Raw genomic sequence first — 16,475 nt, 5'->3', positions numbered from 1 at the left:
AATACATTTTTTGGACACTACTATAAAAATACAGGATGGGCACATAGACACCACCTTATACTGTAAACCAACTGACCGACAAACATATCTACATGCCTCTAGCTACCATCCCAAACATACCAAACAGTCCATTGTATATAGCCAGGCACTACGTTACAGCCGCATCTGTTCCAATTCTACAGACAGAGACTCTCACCTAAGAGATCTACAGCAAACCTTCTCAGAACTAAAATACCCAGCAGATGAAGTTAGACAAGAGATCAACAGAGCCAGACTGATACCCAGAGAGAACTTGCTGCAAGACAGACCCAAAAAAGAAAACAACAGAACACCTCTAGTCATCACATACAGCTCCCAAGTTAAAACAGTACAACGCATCATCAGAGATCTACAACCTCTCCTGGACAATGACAGTTCTCTTTCTCAAGCTCTGGGAGGAAGACCTTTCATTGCCTACAGACAGCCACCCAATCTTAAACAACTCCTAACCCACAATAATACTACAACCAGACTTAACACGGACACTGGCACCAGAGCCTGCAATAAACCCAGATGCCAACTTTGCTGCCACATACACCCGGACAACACCATTACTGGCCCCAACAACATCACACATACCATCTCGGGACTATTTAATTGCTCATCGTCTAACATTGTGTATGCCATCAAATGCCAACAGTGTCCTTCAGCTCTCTATATTGGACAAACAGGCCAAACCTTACGCCAAAGAATAAACGGACATAAATCTGACATCAAGAATCACAAAACAGAGAAACCAGTAGGAGAACACTTCAATCTCCCAGGACATTCTATACAAGATCTCAAAGTAGCTGTTTTACTACAAAGGAATTTCAGAAATAGACTGGAAAGAGAAGCTGCTGAATTGCAACTCATTACCAAACTTAAAACCATGGAGAGACCTGGTTTGAACAAAGACATTGGATTCTTATCTCATTATACATGACTAAGCCATCTCTCACCTCCTCACCCCTTGCCTTTTCCTGTAAGACCTATTACAGTCGTTAAGAGTCGTCAACAGGCTCATCTCAGCTATCTGCCAATCTCCCATTCCCACCACCCTTCTGAGTAATACCCCTCCCCACCTTCTCACTATATAGAAGGATCTGGCAACTTCTGTTTCAGTGTATCTGAAGAAGTGTGCATGCACACGAAAGCTCATACCAAGAACTAACTTAGTTGGTCTTTAAGGTGCTACAGGAAGGAATTTTTTTATTTTGACTATGGCAGACCAACACGGCTACCTATCTGTAACTCATCGCAAAGTACTGGAAGACTCAAGATTTGCCCACTCTGGAAGAATGGCAGATGCAACGGATAGACTACATGGAACTGGCAGAAATGACTGGCAGAATCCGAGACCTGGGAGAAGAGATAGTGGAAGAGGACTGGAAGAAATTTAAGGTTTATTTGCAAAAGCATTGTAAATTGTATGAATGTTAGAACGATGCAGGATATAAAGATAATGTGGCATTAGTGACAAATTTGAGAGGAGTATGTAAAAATTGGTTTATAAGAACAAAGGTGAAATTTGAATAATATTATGTTAAGCTCAAATAACTGATAAGAAAAGGGAAAAATTAGAGATGTAATAGCTGAAATGTATAATATAAAATAAGATTTGAAAGAAGGTGAAGTATTGCTGAAGAAGATTTTATAAACAGGAACACAGAAAAGGGAGACGTGAGGGAGTCATGAAAGAGGGTTATGGAAATAATATTTAAGAAATTGAATCATTTTCTTTTTTTTTTGTCTTTTTATGTCTTTTTTGCTTGTTTTTTTCTGTATGCTTTGTATGTTTTTCTTGTCTTTATTTGGTTTATGGTGTTTTTCTTTTTTATGGATTGTGAATGGGAAGATTGTTGTGTTGTTTAAATTGTTTAAAATCTCTTAATAAATATTCTATAAAAAAACAAAAACAAAATGAGAATGCCTCTTTGAAGCGTCTCCTTATGCAATGTCTGATGCTTACAGATTTCTGGAGGAAAGTATTGGGATATATAAATGCTAATTTGTAGAGAGGCTGCCCTGCCCTAAGGCAGGAAGCAATGTCGTTGCCAGGAAAAGAATACGCGATGAGTATTCTTGCTGCTGTTGTCGCATACATAAAAAAAGTTCGGTCCTTCTTTGGCACCATTTGGCCGACAATGCCCAAAAGGAAGGCCTCTGGTTTCTTAAGGAAGGTATATTTGAATACCTTTTTTAGCTCATTATAGATCATTTCCCAGAAAGCCTTAACCCTTGGGCACGTCCACCAAAGGTGGAAGAATGTTCCTTCAGTTTCTTTACATTTCCAACACTTATTGTCTGGCAAATGGTATATTTTTGCAAGCTTGACTGGGGTCATGTACCACCTATATATCATTTTCATAATATTTTCTTTCAAGGCATTACACGGCTACCTATCTGTAACTCATCGCAAAGTACTGGAAGACTCAAGATTTGCCCACTCTGGAAGAATGGCAGATGCAACGGATAGACTACATGGAACTGGCAGAAATGACTGGCAGAATCCGAGACCTGGGAGAAGAGATAGTGGAAGAGGACTGGAAGAAATTTAAGGTTTATTTGCAAAAGCATTGTAAATTGTATGAATGTTAGAACGATGCAGGATATAAAGATAATGTGGCATTAGTGACAAATTTGAGAGGAGTATGTAAAAATTGGTTTATAAGAACAAAGGTGAAATTTGAATAATATTATGTTAAGCTCAAATAACTGATAAGAAAAGGGAAAAATTAGAGATGTAATAGCTGTAATGTATAATATAAAATAAGATTTGAAAGAAGGTGAAGTATTGCTGAAGAAGATTTTATAAACAGGAACACAGAAAAGGGAGACGTGAGGGAGTCATGAAAGAGGGTTATGGAAATAATATTTAAGAAATTGAATCATTTTCTTTTTTTTTGTCTTTTTATGTCTTTTTTGCTTGTTTTTTTCTGTATGCTTTGTATGTTTTTCTTGTCTTTATTTGGTTTATGGTGTTTTTCTTTTTTATGGATTGTGAATGGGAAGATTGTTGTGTTGTTTAAATTGTTTAAAATCTCTTAATAAATATTCTATAAAAAAACAAAAACAAAATGAGAATGCCTCTTTGAAGCATCTGCTTATGCAATGTCTGATGCTTACAGATTTCTGGAGGAAAGTATTGGGATATATAAATGCTAATTTGTAGAGAGGCTGCCCTGCCCTAAGGCAGGAAGCAATGTCGTTGCCAGGAAAAGAATACGCGATAAGTATTCTTGCTGCTGTTGTCGCATACATAAAAAAAGTTCGGTCCTTCTTTGGCACCATTTGGCCGACAATGCCCAAAAGGAAGGCCTCTGGTTTCTTAAGGAAGGTATATTTGAATACCTTTTTTAGCTCATTATAGATCATTTCCCAGAAAGCCTTAACCCTTGGGCACGTCCACCAAAGGTGGAAGAATGTTCCTTCAGTTTCTTTACATTTCCAACACTTATTGTCTGGCAAATGGTATATTTTTGCAAGCTTGACTGGGGTCATGTACCACCTATATATCATTTTCATAATATTTTCTTTCAAGGCATTACATGCCGTGAATTTCACACCGGTGGTCCATAACCGTTCCCAGTCAGCAAACATAATATTGTAGCCAATGTCTTGCGCCCATTTTATCATAGCTGATTTAACCGTTTCATCCTGAGTGTTCCATTTTAACAGCAAGTTATACATTTTTGAAAGTACCTTAATTTTTGGTTCTAACAGTTCTGTTTCTAGTTTCGATTTTTCCACCTGGAAACCTGTTTTTTTGTCCATATTAAAGGCCTCTCTGATCTGAGCATAATGTAACCAGTCTCGCACTTTATCCTTTAATTTCTCAAAACTCTGCAGTCTCCATGTGTTTCCATCTTTTTCTACTATTTCCCAAGAGGCATTCTCATTTTGGCACCTCCAGCAAGACGTCCTTGTAGATCATCCCTTTCTATACTGATGTATCGGAGCCCAATATTATTTTTGGTTGTATAAGACGTAGTTTATAATCTAATGGCACATTAGCCACAGAAGGTAAAACACTGGTTTACAAAAAAATATATATCAAGAAATCAAAACAATCCAATGAAAACATGAACACCCACAATTAAAATACACAAATAAAGATCAGAAGCCTGGTGGGCCTTCGGAATTCTGGGACTGTCCCTGGAAAATCAAGACACTTGGAAGGTATGGCAGGAAACTCTTCATCTCAAGGTCGTGGGTTCGAGCCCATGCTGGGCCAAAGGTTCCTCTTTTTCATTTTCAATGTTACAAAGAATCAAAATACAAACATCATATTTCCTTTGACTCCCCCCCCCTTTGTGGACCCTTAGGTTACAATTTTTGTCCTGCATCTCCTCCCTGACTCCAGTTATTATAAGTCCTTACTCCAATCCATGATTCGAATATTTACTACACGTTTTCTGTCAAACCTACGAGGGATTGTTGTTGTTTACAATAATTTTTTTCAAATGCATATTAAACTCTCCCCATTCTTTATTGAAATTTGATTCTTCCTGGCTCCCGATTCTTCTGACGAATCCTGCATTGCGGGGTGGGTGGGGGGGTGGACTAGATGACCCCCGGGTTCCCTTCCAGCTCTACAATCCTATCAGTGTTCATAAGTTGCCCATATATACAATAATAGAATATCAGAGCTGGAAGGGGGGGTCATTAGTCTACCCCCCCCGTGCAATGCAGGAATATTTGGCCCAGCGTGGGGCCCGAACCCATAACCCAGGAATGGGGGGGGTTGGCTGGGGGGGGAGAGGGGAAAGAGACCCCAGCCAGGAAGAGCAGGGTTTTTAAGGAGGGGGGGAGGAGAGGGGGAAGACGGATTCCCACCTACCATATTTTTCGCTCCATAAGACGCACCTTTTTCTTCCTAAAAAGTAAGGGGAAATGTCTATGCGTCTTACGGAGCAAATGTGTGGTCCCTGGAGCCGAATTGCCCAGGGGAGAAAAGCAGGTCATGCTTCTTTTTTTGAAAGAGGGAAGGGGGTGTTGAAACAAATCCTCTGATCGGCAAGCGATCGGGAGCGAGATAAGGGAGGCTAGAGGTAAAGGAGGCTGCCTGGGAGGGGGGAGGTAAAAGCCCACGGATCCTCAGGATTTTTGCATTGGGTCACCCCAAATTCACCACCAGATCACATAGCATGTCCATGACTACAGCCTGCACCAAAAAAATCACCCACCCACTGTTTTGTGGGGCTGCAATGCAGCAAAAACGTGGTTACAAAGCACAGATCCACATGCATCCTCAGGATTTTTGCATTGGGTTGTTTCCTTTCAGGCCTTTCCCACGGGTCGGGTGTGCATTGCTCCTGTCAGCGAGCCAAGAAAGTTGCGAGAAGGCTGATCAGTTGGATGCGCTGCTGGCGGCTAGGTCATCTTTTCCTGAGAAGAGGAGAAAGCTTTCTTCCTTTCAGCTACTTTGTGTTATGCTTTGTGTTATACAGCAGAGCTAATGCATTTTAGGTTTGCATTCTCAAAGGAAGAATTTGGGAAGTCTTGAGGCCTAGTTGGGGTGACTACACACTAATTGGGGTGACCACACAGTCAGGATTTGGGTATCCTGTCCCTTCATTCCCCCCCCTTTATTTTGGACAGCCTTCCAGCTCGTCCCAAGGAGGCACTGGCTGATATTCTCGGGCTAGTGCTATAATCTGGGGCCGAACCATTAGTGACACCATTTTATGCATCATATTTTGCAAGCATTGCAAGAAGCAAGGTACACTGGAGCAGAAAAGAAGCAAAATTGTCAATGGGCCTAGTAACATCATTAAAAGTCCTCAAAACCACCCTAGGTTTGGAAGTCAATCAGTCCACCAGGACATGTCCCATCCATTCCAAGTAGGGACAGGGACATGGGCCACTTTTTCAATTTCTGCTGCCAAATTTTGAATAGCTTCAGCACGGTCAGAGATGTTAAAGCAACAGGCCCCTCCTGTCAAATTTAACGCAACACAAAATCCGCCCTGTCGCGCCAGGAGAAAGTCCAGCCCTAAGCGGAGCTGAAGGACTGCTGTGTGCGTCTCATCTAATTGGGTGGCGATTAACCGGAGGGCTGTGGCTGTGGCATTGGCAACAATCTCTACTACCGCTTGGAGTCTTATTATGCAGTTTAAATTATAAATTGGCCCCCTCGCCCCTGTGATTTTTTCTCCCCGATTCCATGAGGCCGGATCGTAATGGGCCACTATCCTTTCTGGAGGCCACTGATCCTTGCCCCAATTTTGGGAGCTGCCTCCTGCAACTGCTACTAGGTCAACCGAGCAAGAAGGACACTGACCAACTGGAACGTGTCCAGAGGAGGGCAACCAAAATGGTCAAAGGCCTGGAAACGATGCCTTATGAGGAACGGCTAAGGGAGCTGGGCATGTTTAGCCTGGAGAAGAGGAGGTTAAGAGGTGATATGATAGCCATGTTCAAGTATATAAAAGGATGTCACATAGAGGAGGGAGAAAGGTTGTTTTCTGCTGCTCCAGAGAAGCGGACACGGAGCAATGGATCCAAACTACAAGAAAGAAGATTCCACCTAAACATTAGGAAGAACTTCCTGACAGTAAGAGCTGTTCGACAGTGGAATTTGCTGCCAAGGAGTGTGGTGGAGTCTCCTACTTTGGAGGTCTTTAAGCAGAGGCTTGACAACCATATGTCAGGAGTGCTCTGATGGTGTTTCCTGCTTGGCAGGGGGTTGGACTCGATGGCCCTTGTGGCCTCTTCCAACTCTATGATTCTATGATTCTATGATTCTATGAGCGTCTCCTCCGACGGGGTGCAGTGGCAATTGGCTCATAAATCCACATGGGAGGAATTAAAGAGGCTGGGAAGCACACTCCACACCATCCCTTTGGCAGGATATGATAAGCCAGCTTTCCACACACCCAATACACATCATGTTCTTGATCAGAGACACCACCTCCCCCTTCTGAAGCCCTTGCCAAGTGTGTCAGGCACCTAGTTAGATTACAGCCAGAAAGAGTTCCTAGTGCGGACTCAGTCACGGTTGTCTGGGCTGGGAAGGTGTGATTACAACGCTTCCAGAGTGAAACAGCACCTGAAAAAAAAACTTTGACAAAGTTCCCAAAACACTTTCACTTGCTTTTTTTTAAAAGAAGTTACTCTTGAGGTCCTTGCTTAGAGCATTGGGTGGGTAAACTTTGGCCTTCTGGGTTTATGTTGTTGGGCTGTAGCTCCTAATTAGCTCCAGGCAGTATGACCAGCAGTTCAGGATGATCAAAATAAAAAAATTCCTTCCAGTAGCACCTTAAAGACCAACTAAGTTAGTTCTTGGTATGAGCTTTCGTGTGCATGCACACTTCTTCAGATACGATAGTTCAGGATGATGACATAGCAGCCAAGAGATAAGCGTGCAAAACTGATGTCCTACTACTTGCATGAATCTGTACTGCCTTTAGATCCAAGCTGTGCTGTCTGTTGCTGCAACAGCCTTTAGCAAGAACAGATGAGATTGAATCATTTGTCGAAACCTTATTCCGTATGCTGAAGAACCATTGTTGGATCAGGGCCGTAGTCTTCCCACACAAAATTATTACTTGAGACAAAGTATTACCAACCATTCAGCAAAGGATTATCCAGTTTCTGGGACAGTGGGGGGGGGCACTGTGTTTGTTTGTTAACGAAGGGGAACGCAAAGAAGAATCTGGAACCAGACCCCTTCTGCCGCTAGGCGTGGGATGGGATACTGTCTAGCAACTATGGGATTAGCAAATGGTTTGGGCTTCGCGATGATGGGGGGTATATTTCTAGCCATGCCTGGGGGGTTATCTTCAGCCCATACCTCAGGATTCATGAGGCGCCAGTGTTCCCTGTTGCAATGTTGACCTCATGGGAACCTGTTTTTGTTGGGCCCGGTCTATCCTAGTAAGTCTCTTCCTCCCCTCTCAGAGCCATTGCCCCATATGCTCCCAGCTGGCGAGGTGGGGTCCAGGCAGGTCCCCCGGGGGGTGGGGGTGTGCCATGGGTGCCGGTCACAAAATGGCTGCCATGGAGGGGGGGCAGTTGTAGGAGAGGCTGAGCGGGGGAACGGACAGCCTCCTGCCCCTTTTAGGGTTTCAAGGCGAGGGTATTCTTGTAAGAATTCTAAGGTCTCAAATATAAATTAAATGCTCATAAACGTACAAGGCAAACACCTACCTAAGTATATAAACCAGGTGTCTGAAATAGTACAGGAGAGCAATCCTGAAGCCATTTCGACTCTCCCAAATTGACCTCAAATATTCCTCCGCAAGGAGGAAGGAAATGGGGAAAGCCTAAAGGGAATATCTTGTGTGTGTGTGCTCTGTTTAACCAAAGTCAGCCAAACTGGCTTATTTTTCACATCCGCTGACACCAACATGCTTTCTTTCTGCATCTTAGTAAGAAGAGTGATACATTGAATAGCGACAGCTGTCTGGTTGTGTTTCCTAAACATAAAACAAGCAGTTCATTAATAAATGAAGTGGTCTGTTTTGAATTGCTCATACCAAAACGTAGCTTAGAGCATCTAATATAGGAATTCAGTCAGTGGGCTCCCTTTATGGAGTTTTGCTGGCAAGCTCTGCATTTCGCTGGGGAAAGAGAAGGGCCTTGAGCAAAATGCTCTCTGCATGTATTAAAAAGTTTTTAAAAGCAGAGTACCTCTCAGCACGCCCAGAGGCCTTTGCCACACACCCTGAAAGGAGGGAAGTTAAAGACACTGTTACCGGGAAAATCCGAGGGCTCCCTTGGGCAGAAATCAAGACACCAACCAGAGCAATTTGGAGCAAATCAGCAGCCTGTAGGCTCGGTCTTTATTGAAGAAAAAACTGTCGCGACACGACTCCCACCGCCCACAAGGTGAAGCAAGATGGAAGTCCAGAACAAAAGAAGACCCCAACTTTTATTAGCTCCTAATCCCCTAAATTGTTGTTGTTTAGTCGTTTAGTCGTGTCCGACTCTTCGTGACCCCCTGGACCAGGCCCTCCTGTCTTCCACTGCCTCCCGCAGTTTGGTCAAACTCATGCTGGTAGCTTCAAGAACACCATCCAACCATCTCATCCTCCATCGTCCCCTTCTCCTTGTGCCCTCCATCTTTCCCAACATCAGGGTCTTTTCCAGGGAGTCTTCTCTTCTCATGAGGTGGCCAAAGTACTGGAGCCCTAAGTTACACCCCTAGAAATACATCATATTTACATCATGTCTACATTAAAACAGGAGGAGTCAGGGGAGGGGTTGCACAGGTAATCTGAACATCCTGACACCTGGCGGGAGCCCCCTCCCTTCCTCCTCATGAGTCATTCTCTGAAAACAAAGGGAAAGGCGCAATTTCCTGCCCCCTGAGGGGAATCCGGTCACGGTCCCTTTGTCAAAGTCTGAGTTGAATACACTAGTGTATGCATTTCGTTGTGTCCTTGATAGTCTTCTGTCTGAGCCCATCAAGATGACTGTCAAGGTTGCCAGGTCAACTGGGAAGGGCTGCCGAGTACGTGCCTGCTCGGTCAAGGGATTATGGCTGACTGGTATCAGGCCACCCCCCCTTGATAGTCCTTGTAATGTGAAGCAGAATAAAAGTGGTCCGGTGAAAATCCGATATACGGCTGATTTATGGCGAATTTATGAATACTACTGTCCTTGAAGTTCAAAGCACTTTCGCCTTTCCGGAAGCGGTTTGCAACATTTTGATTAAATCAGTCACAGTCAATTGGACTCGGAAACTCTGTATTTGAGAACCGTCAAAGATAGAGAAGCGAGCGCCTGCTGCCTGCAGTACCTGCGTGGCCGCCACAAGGGGCGCTGTTCGGTAACACTGATTGGCTGGAACGGCAGCCGATTGACCCTGAGTTCAGACAGTTGGTCTACCCATAATAAGGATAGGGCTAGATAGAGCGTTTCGGTCTTACTGAGGGAAAATATACGGAAAGAAAAAAGGGGTTCCGTGCGGAGCGTCTTCCTGCTGTCCCCGGACCTGATCTCAAGGCGGGCAGCGGGGAGAAGAGCGCTTCTCCCCGCTGCCTGCCCCACAAGCGCCTGGGGGGGAATAAATTTTTTTTTCTTTATTTCCCCCCAAAAAAACTTGATGCGTCCTATGGGGCAAAAAATACGGTATACCCTGTAGGTACGTGGGTCCTAGGCTGCATAGGGCTTGAAAGGTCAAAACCAGCACCATACACCTGAGTCTCTACTCCACCGGGAGCCAGTGCAGCTGGTAAAGCACCGGGTAAATGTGATCCTGCGGCAAGGACCCTGTAAGGAGCCTCACTGTGGCATTCTGCTCCCGCTGGAGTTTCTGGGTCAGCTTCAAGGGCAGCCTACCATAAAGCGAGTTACAATAATCAAGCCTGAATGTAACCGTTGCATGGATCACTGTGGTCAGATCAGGGTGAGAAAGGTAAGGGACCAACTGTTTAATACGGTAGAGATGGGAAAATGCCACCTTTCCTATGGCTGCAACCTGCGCCTCCATGGAAAGGGAGGCATTGAAGGTTACACCCAAGCTCTTGACAGAAGGCACTGGCACTAATTGAGCCCCCGCAAGAGATGGGATTTGGCCCCCCAACCCCAAGTCACCCCGACTCAGCCAGAGGACCTCTATCTTTGAAGGATTTAACTTCAACCAGGACCCATGCAACCATCCAGCCACAGCTTCCAAGCATCTGGTCAGTGTGTCTGGGGCAGAGTCAGGGCAGCTGTCCATCAAGAGATAAAGCTGGGTATCATCAGCATATTGATGACAACCCAGCCCAAAGCTCCGGACAATCTGGGCAAGGGGGTGCATAAAGATATTAAAAAGCTTTGGGGAAAGGATTGCACCCTGCGGGACTCGACACACCAAGGAGTGCTGCAGCAACAACTCCCTCCCTAGCGGCACCCTCTGTCCCCGACCTGAGAGAAAGGAGCGTAACCATTTTCGAACTGTGCCCTGAATCCCCATGTTGGCAGAATGGAAATGGCACCTTGCCTTTCTGACAGACATAACAGAGCTACTGAACAGTTTCCAGTGTTCAGCTTCAAGGAAAGGGGAATCTCATCTGTGATATGTTTTCACTTGTGAAAGCGTTTCAAGCAAAATTAGACCTCTTTAAACAAGTGAAGGAGGAAAACGTCTGCCATCTCCCCACGAAACGTGTGGATTTACTGGAAATGTTGCAAAAGGAGTTTCAAACTCTGTTTAAAGAGCTTCACATCCATGAGCAGGGCATACAGCTTTCCCAGAACCCATTTTCTGTTGACTTTGAAACTGCTGATCCAATTTGCGGAATGGAATTGATCGAACTACAGAATTGTGACTCTCTGAAAGATGCATTCAAATCAAGCAGCCTCACTAATTTCTGTGCATCTCTCCCCTCTGAGACATATCTGAATCTCAGGAATCATGCACTCAAATTTACAACCATCTTTGGGAGCACCTATGTCTGTGAACAGACTTTTCCCCAAATGAAACATCTAAAATCCCCAACCGGACCCAGACTAACTGATGAACACTTGCATCACTTGCTACGACTAGCCGTGACAAAAATGGAACTGGACACTATTTCATTAGCCAAAAGCAGGCCCATAATTTCCATTGAAATATAAGTTTCTGTTGATTAAAATTGTTCTTCATTTTATATTTTGTATTTTTCCTGTTTTTAGTGCACTACAAATAAGATATGTGCAGTGTGCATAGGAATTCGTTCATTTTTAAAAACTATAGTCTGGCCCTCAATAGTGTCTCAGGGACAGTGAACTGGCCCCCTGTTTAAAAAGTTTGAGGATCCCTGCTCTGTCTTTTGCTTACCTGTCTTAAGGGTGTATTTGTGTATAAATAGGGTGAGCCTGTGACCTGGTTTCAGGAATTGAAATTGCAAAAGGAAATGCAAATAGGCATCAAAATGCGAGAAGCACCCCAAGACATTGGCACTCAAAATGTCCTGATGGATAAGTTGCAAACCATACACTCAAATTTCTCCTTTTTCTATTACATTTCTCCCACTTTTTGTGGGGGTGGGGGTTTCGATAACGGCTGGGTGAAAAGTGTACTTTCTTCAGGGCAGTATAAGAAATTGAAGTCCCCAAAAATAAATGCAGGAACCTAAGTGCATTATCACACGTCCCCAAGCACCAAAACATGACATCCCCTTTAAAGTTTAAAATGACCTGATTTTTCCTTTGCAAGAGCGGCCCCTACGGGAGCTCCTGCTGCTACTGCAGCCTTACAAAATGGTGCTTGTGAGGCATCAGGCATAAGCCTGCATTTTATTAATGTTTGATCAGGACTTGTATATTAAAGAGAGAGCCTAAAAGATTTTCAAAAGTTTCATGCCAGGCAAGAAGGCTAGCTGCTTAAGAAAACACTGGCAATGTTTTTCCTCCTAGACAAGGGGCCCCTTTTGATTGATAGCAGAAAACAATTCTCAAAGTCGTAAAAGCTGAAATTACAGACTGAGTAAGGCACTGACCCTACATGTTATAGAAGATAAAAAAGGCAGAGATAAACATAATTAATAGTTGGTAAATAGAAAAATAATGCCAATGTGCCTCCCAGTAAAATGAGCCAGATCTTCTAAGGTTAAAAAGGCCAAGACCAAATGGAGAAGCATCTAGCTGGGAAGTCTTTTAAAGCTGTTTCTTTCTTAAACTGAGAGAGTTTCAATAAATGTTGGGAAGAGCTAATGGAAACAAAGCAGCTGGCTGAAGCAGCTGGCTGAAGGGGGGGGGAATGTAAACTAAAGAGGTTTCTTCTGAAACTGTTTTATACTGAGTTCCCTTTTCTACTTTACAAAGACCTTATTCCTTTTAAGAGGCTACCTGTGTTGTGTATTAAATATATTGTCTTAAATATAATTATGCAAAGGATTTAGAAATGCTAGATTCTTATTTCATATAGTTGTAAAGAGTTGTATTTATCCTGGAATTAAGTCAGACACCAGCCCAGCCCTCTTGCTAGACAAAGAGACGCCATCCAAGCTGTCCTGATATATGGCTGTCAGACATTTGTTTGGAAACCTTCAAATGAAGGATATCTTTCAATGTTGATGTGAAACTCAAGATCCTTGACATATGTTTAAGATAAAAATTTAAGATTAACCATTTGTTTTAGAAGGCAATAGGGCAAGGAGGGCAAGAGGTGAGCTGGTAATTAAGATTCCTTGTTGAGACACATGTAAGATATATTACTGCTTATTTGTCATTTATAGATGTAACAATATATAGCTCTTTGTGTTCCTTATAAGGACAGGAGGATATGGGTGTATCTTTTAGGATTGGTTATAGCAATCAGCCAATAGGAAATCCAACCAGGCTGATTGGACAGAGGCAGCCACAGGAGGAGCAAAGGGGGCTGGATTAAGGGGATATAAGTGCTGGCCATAATGGCAGGAGCCCAGGCCAGAGCTTGGTAACCATATACCACTGTGCCTCTCATTTATTTGTCTGACAAATAAATAATTATTTTAATTTCTCTATTGCTGCGTTGAATATTTCATTCCAGCTAAGCGTTAACCACAAGCAGGGTGCTACATTTTATGGTGCTCCTGTGACTCGGATAAGTGGTCTGCTGGAACGCAGCCCCTTCGCCTCACTGGGCGGGGTACAAGAGAGAAGACAACTGATTGCTTACCCAAGCGCGCACTGGTAAATTTTTCCAGGGGGGACGCAGAAGTCTCGTCTGTCTGATACCCTGCTCACTGGCGGCGACGGACCGGGGGGAAACGGAACCAACCAAGGGTAAGTGCACAAAGGGATTTTTGGCCCTCCAATTAACTGGGAGGAAGAGAAGTCTTGATCAAACTTCTGCGTCTCAGTAAGTGGGAACTGAGTACGCTAGGTGGTTGGATACATCAGATGGTGATCTGGTGGGGGAAAAGGGAAGAATGGGAGGTAGTGTGTGGTGAAGTATCTAGCGCATTGTATGTGTGAGAAAGTACAGAGCAATCTGTAGCTGACCTGAGTGTGGAGTGGGTAGTACTTCGGTTCCCAGTGAGGCGACTCCATCTGGGCAAGGAAACCCACGAAGCGTGTGTGTGAGTGACTGAGTGGATACTTCACAGGGCCATACAATGGGAGTTGGGGGTTCAAAAGGGGAAAATACACCTCTTGAATGTATGTTAAATAATTTTAAGAAAGCCTTCTCAGGGGCATATGGAGTCAAAATGACGCCAGAGCGCCTGAGAACGTTATGTGAATTAGAGTGGCCAAAGCAAAATACTGAATGGCCATCTCAAGGAACCTTTGATATAAATTTAGTAAGCAAACTTTGGTCTAACATCGCCAAAGAAATTGGAGGGTGCCCAGAACAATTTTCATATATAGATTCCTGGCTGAGCACATTAAATAAAAATCCTCCATGGATAAGGGAATGCAAAGTCCAATGATGCAAATTATTGGCTGTAAAAGCCGAAGCTAGGAAAGGAATCTTGCCAAATAAACTCAAACCCATTTTTGAGGGACCAGAGGAAGAGCTGCTTCCACCTCCACCCTATGCTCCACATCGAAGGGAGCCTAATCCAAACACTCCACCAGTTGTAACCCCAAGGCAAGAAAGTGGAATGAATAATGGGGCTGGAGTCACAGAACTTGATTCCTTGATAGATTATGATAAATATCTTCAGGAGGCATTGGAGGCCTATAATAAAGCCCAAGCAGAAGCGGTTATTCCATCTGTGAGTCCCAGTAGAACTCCATCTACAGTCTCTTTTAGTGAAACAACTGATTGCCTACCCCAAACTCCTGTACATCCAAATCCTAGAGAATTATTACAGAAGTTACAGGGAGACCTTAATCGGTCAGCAAGCAATACAGCCAGGCGTATAAAGCTGCTAAAAGAACGCCTTGGGACAAATACCATCCCCTATGATTTGAGGCCCCTAGAGCGAAGTGAAGAGAAAGATCACGTAGTAGCCCCTCTCAGAAGAGTATTTGATGCACTTGAGGAGCCTGTGCTGGTTAACGGGCAACTCGGACCACGGCCACCTCGAACTTCGACCCTGCAATATATTCCATTCACAACTACGGATCTGATGAATTGGAAAACACACACCCCATCTTTTGCAGAAAAACCTCAGGCTATGATGGACTTGGTGACTTCAATAATAAATACTCATAGTCCTACTTGGACAGATTGCCGCCAGCTCCTGAATACTCTGTTCACCACTGAGGAAAGGAGAGACATAATTGAAAAGGCACAGATATATTTGCGTGAGCAGGCCAGAGTGGGAAATATTTATAATATTGACCGTCATCTCCAAGACAACTTTCCCTTGGAAGATCCTAATTGGGATCCAAACAATGTAATTCACCTGGCCAGACTTACCACCTATCGCCAGACGCTTGTGCAAGGTATCCGCAGGGCATGCCAGAAGCCCACTAATATGTCTAAAGTCTCAGAAGTAGAACAGAAACCAAATGAGAGTCCAGGAGACTTTTTAGAGAGGCTGCAAGAAGCCTATCGTATATGGACTCCTTTTGACCCTGAAGCCCCTGAAAACAGCAGAATGATTACTGCTACATTTGTGGCCCAGTGCGCTTCTGACATTCGTAAGAAAATTCAGAAATCAGAAGGATGGGAAGGGATGCTGATGAGCCAAATTATGGCCATTGCACGCCGAGTTTATCGGAATAGGGATGAGGCTGAGAAACAAGAGAAGAAGAAGTGGCAGAAGGAAAAGATGGTAATGCTAGCCACAGCAGTGAAGCAAGACTACCGCCCCTTAAATGGAGGAAGAGGGCGGGGAAGGAATCCACCACTGGGAAGGAATCAATGTGCGAATTGCAAGAAGGAGGGTCATTGGAAGCGGGAGTGTCCTGAACCCCTGAGGTTGGAAGAAGTACGCCCAGGCCCAGGCCCAGGCCCAGGCTCCGGCCCAAGAAACCAGGGACGGGGACGGGGAATGATCCGAGATGGAAGATATCAGAGACCTGGACAAGGACGGAGTAGGGACAATGTCATTGGACTGGCAGAGGAGGATTTTACCCAAGACTAGGAAAGACCGGACTCCATAAAGTTAGGCTTCCAGGAGCCCACGGTCACGATTCAATTAGGAAGCCATTTAATAGACTTTATGATTGATACTGGGGCTGAATACTCAGTACTCCCAGAACTATTGCAGAAAAAGGCATCCAAAAGTGTAGTCATTAAAAGTGCCACTGGTCAGTCAGCTAAGAGGTCTTTCCTCCAACCTTTGGAATGCCAGATTGGGGGACATCGTTTAACCCATCAGTTTTTGTATATACCTGAGTGTCCAATACCTCTCTTAGGTAGAGATATGCTGTCCAAATTGCAGGCCCAAATCACCTTCACTCCTCGAGGTCCAGAAATGAAACTGCCATCAAAGGCAGCAGGAATAATTTCCCTCTCAGTACCTAAGGAACAATCATGGCGCCTAATGTCAGCCCTGCAAGTCCAACCCACATTGGATACAGAGTTAAACAAGCTCCTCCGAACTCTACAGGTGCCACCAGGAGTATGGGCCGAAAATAGCCCCCCAGGAATGGCTAAGAAT

The sequence above is a fragment of the Podarcis bocagei genome (genome assembly GCF_964188305.1).
Source record: "Podarcis bocagei genome assembly, chromosome: 13".
NCBI lineage: Eukaryota > Metazoa > Chordata > Lepidosauria > Squamata > Lacertidae > Podarcis > Podarcis bocagei.
The sequence above is the reverse complement of the archived record's forward strand: the minus strand, read 5'-3'. Positions refer to the sequence as shown.